The sequence below is a fragment of the Elephantulus edwardii genome, unplaced genomic scaffold (genome assembly GCF_000299155.1).
Source record: "Elephantulus edwardii isolate Elephantulus edwardi_28Jun2011 unplaced genomic scaffold, EleEdw1.0 scaffold00019, whole genome shotgun sequence".
Classification (NCBI taxonomy): Eukaryota; Metazoa; Chordata; class Mammalia; order Macroscelidea; family Macroscelididae; genus Elephantulus; species Elephantulus edwardii.
This window is the reverse complement of record NW_006399769.1, coordinates 6,396,956-6,401,354: the sequence shown is the minus strand read 5'-3', so window position 1 is coordinate 6,401,354 and position 4,399 is coordinate 6,396,956. Positions and strand designations below refer to the sequence as shown.

Genomic DNA, 4,399 nt, shown 5'->3' with positions numbered 1-4,399 from the left:
GGGTGTTGATTGCTATTCAAGCAAGATTAAATAATTAGTAGCTTCAATCCTTTCTCCATTGACCATGACTTTTAGGTCTATGGTGAGGATCTTGGTTGTCTTGATGCTGAGATGTAATGCATACCAAAGACTTGTTTTTGACCTTCTGCAGCAAGTGTTTTATGTCTTCCCCACTCTCAGCAGGCAAGGTGTTGCCATCTGCATAACACAGGTTCTTGATGAGTCTTCCTCTGATCCTAGTGCCACATTCATCTTCATAGAGTCCAGCTTCATTAATTATTTGCCCAGCATACAGATTGAATAGAGAAAGATAGATCCCTGACTTTCAACCATACAGTGTTCCCTTGCTCTGTTTGAAGAACAATTTCCTGATCTAGATATAGATTTCTCCTAACGACAATTAAGTGTTCTGGGATACCCATTGTTCTCAATGTTAGCCATAATTTGTAATGATTCCCATAGTCAGATGTCTTTGCATAATGAATAGAACAGAAGTAGACATTTTTCTGGTATTCTCTGCTAATGATTAAATGATATTTCTTCCATAAATAACCATATGTTCTCTTAATACCCTTCCATAACCAGTTACCTAGTAACTCAAAGTGAAAAAAAAATTCCTGTGATTTAAATAATGTTATTTCCCTCCTCCTGCCTTCAGATTCAAACCGTGGTTGGACTAGGCCATAAGTGAGGTTATAATTTTTAAAATGCCAAAAGCAGTTGAAGTTTTTAGGTTTCTATTATAAAAGTCCTCAGTATGATTTTTTCAGTAGCTGTTATATTTACTGATCTAAAGATTCAACTATTAATTTAACAAGTAGTATTATACTTTTCATGTAGACTAAATCAAGACTCTTTCAAGGAATTGATCTCTTACTGTCCTGTAACAATAAGGAGTACTCAGCAGTCATATTTTCAGACCCTATTGCACAGTATTGTCAATATTTTTCAGAGAAGAACAGCTGTGATCTAGTGAGTGAGGGGTAAAGGTAAGCACACCCTACTGATTCAAAGCAGCACAGGAGCTCTGCTTTATTATGTATGTATAGGTAGAGCAGAGTGGAAAATATGGCCAGATTTCATGTATATTTCATAGAGTAACAGCATTCTTCACTTTGAGTAATAAAGCCTTTAGAGCTCAGCCATGTAGTTGACTTGTACGTTGCCATATGCCCTGCAGGCACTCAATAAATATTACCTAATGTTTAGAGATGAATAATGTGCTTTTCAGTTCTACTATGCATGAAATAACCTAGCCTTTTAGGTTGTTATTGTTAGGTGCCATCAATTTGAGCATGATTCACAGTGACCTTATAAACAACTGATCTGAACATGGTCCTAATCCATGCCATCTTCACAGTCTCTGATTCAAGCCGATTGCCAGTTGAGGGTCTTTCTCTGTTTTGCTGCCCTTCCACCTTCCTAAGCATGATGTCTTCTCCAGAGAATAACTTCGTCTAGCAGCATGCCCTAAGTATGTGAGTTGAAGCCTTTTGAGTAGATTTGATTAATGTTGAATGGGCATTATAGTCATAAAGGAACAAATTCTCAGTCTTTACCACAGATGAATTTGTGAAGTCATAACGATACTGTACCAGTTCTGGACTTGTGAAATGGTGTTGAAATGGATAATGGTAACGCATAGTGATGGGAAAAATTGATGCCTTTGAACTGTGGTATTAGAGAAGAGCACTGAATATTCCCATGAACAAAGAGATATGTCTTAGAGAAGGTGCAGCCACAATGCTCCTTGGGGGCAAAGATGATCAAGTTTTGTCACTCATATTTTAGGAATATTTTTAGGATAGGCTGTTCCTTGGAGAGGAGTGCCATACTTGGAAAGGCAGAAAGACAGCAAAAGAGAGGAATAGCCCCAGCGAGATGGATTGATACAGTGACTGCAGCAATAGCCTCAAGTGTGTCAAAGATTGTGAGAATGGCACATGATAGGACGGGGTCAGATCTGTTGTTCATAGGGTCTCTGTGAGTCATACTCAATTTGATGGCACCTAACTACAACAAAAACAACAACATAGTAATGGAAAAAAGATTAAAGTTGTCAATAATTCCATTTTAGTTGGATCCCCAGACAACATGCATGGGGACAGCAGTCAGGAAATCAAAAGACTTGGCTTTCTGCTACTCCTAGATCAACAGAGAGCCATCTCTTTTTGTGCCTCAGCCACATCCCTGAGACATGATGGTGAAGGTTGCAGTAAATGGATTTGGCTGCATTGGATGCCTGGTCACCAGGACTGCTTTTAACTATGGCAAAGAGGATGTTGTTGCCATCAATGACCTCTTCATTGACCTCAACTATGTGACATATATATTCCGGTATGATTCCACACATAGTAAGTTCAATGGCCTGTCAACACTGAGAATGGGAACTGTTCATCAATGGGAAAGGCATCACTATCTTCCCAGGAGCAAGATCCTGTCAACATTAAGTGGGGTGATACTAGTGCTGAGTCCACTGATGTCTTTGCAACTTTGGAGAAGGCTGGGGCTCACTTGAAGGGTGCTACCAAATGGGTAATCATCTCTGCTCCTTCTGCCAGTGCCCCCATGTGGGTAATGGGTATGAACCATGAGACATATGACAGCTCTCTCAGATTATTAGCAATGCCTCTTGCACCATCAAGTTCTTGGCCCCCCAACCAAGGCCATTCATGACAACTTTGGCATTGTAGAAGGATTCATGACCACAGTCCATGCCATCACTGCCACACAGAAGACTGTGCATGGCCCCTCTGGAAAGCTATGTCGTGATGGCCATGGAGCTGCCCAGAACATCATCCTTGCATCTACTGGTGCTGCCAAGGCCATGGGCAAGGTCATCTGAATGGGAAACTTACTGACATGGTTTCCATGTCCCTGCCCCAGTGTGTTAGTTATGGATCTGACCTGCAGTCTAGAGAAAGCTGCAAAATATGATGACATCAAGAAAGTAGTAAAGCAGGCATCAGGTAGGACCCTCAAGGCCATCCTGGGATATGCTGAAGACAAGTTTGTCTTCTTTGACTTTGTCAGTGACACTTACTCTTCCTACTTTGATGCTGAGGCTGGCATTGCCCTGAATGACCACTTAGTCAAATGCATTTCCTGGTATGACAATGAATTTTTCTACAGCAACTGGATGGTAAACCTGATGGTAATCCTGATGGTTCACATGTCCTCCAAAGACTAAGAGCCCCTTGGACCACTAGCCCCAGCAATAGCACTAGAAGAGAGAGACCCTCAGCTGCTGGGGAGTCTTTGCCCTAACTCTATCCCCCTCTCACACTGAAAATCTCACATCCTTGGCAGTTTCCATTTAGTCCCCCAAGAAAGGGGAGCAGCTTAGAGAGCCCATTTTCTCATGTATCAACAATAAAGTACACTATACACAGCCACACACACAAAATAATAATAAAAAGATTTGTTCCATTGGGGAAAAAAAATCTCCTGTCCAGAACCTCTCCAGAGTGCTAAAGAACATTGAGGTCAGCTTAAAGACTAAGATTTGCATGATACAACCCATAATATTTTTAACAGCTTCCTATGCATTTGAAGATTATATAATTATTAAAGATGATAGAAGAATCAATGTATTTGAATTATGGTATTAGAGAGGTTATGATATTAGAGAGGAGTACTGAACATCCTATGGACTGCTGAAAGAACAAACAAATGTTCTGGAGGAATTGCAAGCAAGATGCTTCTAAGAGGCAAGGATCATGAAACTTCATCTTAATGTACTTTGGCCATGTACTTAGGAGAGGCAAGTCAATGGATAAGGACATTATACTGGGAAAGTTGGAGAGTTAGAGAAAGACAAAGACCCTCAACAAGACAGATTGACACAGTGATGATATCAATGGACTCATGTATAACAGAGATGGTCAAGAATGCACAGGGCAGGGCAGGGTTCATATTTGTTGTTCATAATGACACTGTGAGTCATGGTTGACTTGATGACACCTCACAACAACACTGTGATGTAAACTTAGTTCTGCTTGCCATTTAAGTCCAATGTACAGGCATCTAGGGATTGTGACGTACTGATTTAGTTGTAAATGAGAAGCTTAGGTGCTCCTGGAAGTGTCACTTGGTGGCATTATTCATAACATTTTAAATGTAATAGTAGACTAGAAATTTAGTGTCTTAGTTTGGCCAAAATGATCTAGTAGCCAAAAAAACTTTAGTGATACTTATGAATTTTTTTCCCCATCAACAAATGAATGGATAGAGAAGCTGTGGTATATTCACACAATGGAATACTGTGCTGCATTGAAAAACAAGGAACTCATGCAATATTATTAAAAATGGTTCACTCTGGAGAACATTATGCTGAGTGAAATATCCCAGTCACAAACGGACAAATATTGCATGGTGCCACTGTTGTAGAATGGGACTG

General features: G+C 40.2%; 1 protein-coding gene and 1 pseudogene across 1 annotated transcript in view; both read left to right on the top strand.

Moving 5' to 3' along the window:
* CAMKMT (calmodulin-lysine N-methyltransferase) overlaps positions 1–4,399 on the top strand; it is a 620,355-nt gene that overhangs the window by 193,462 nt on the left and 422,494 nt on the right. The gene's annotated exons all lie outside the window — the stretch shown is intronic.
* Positions 2,201–3,190, top strand: LOC102851469 (annotated as a pseudogene).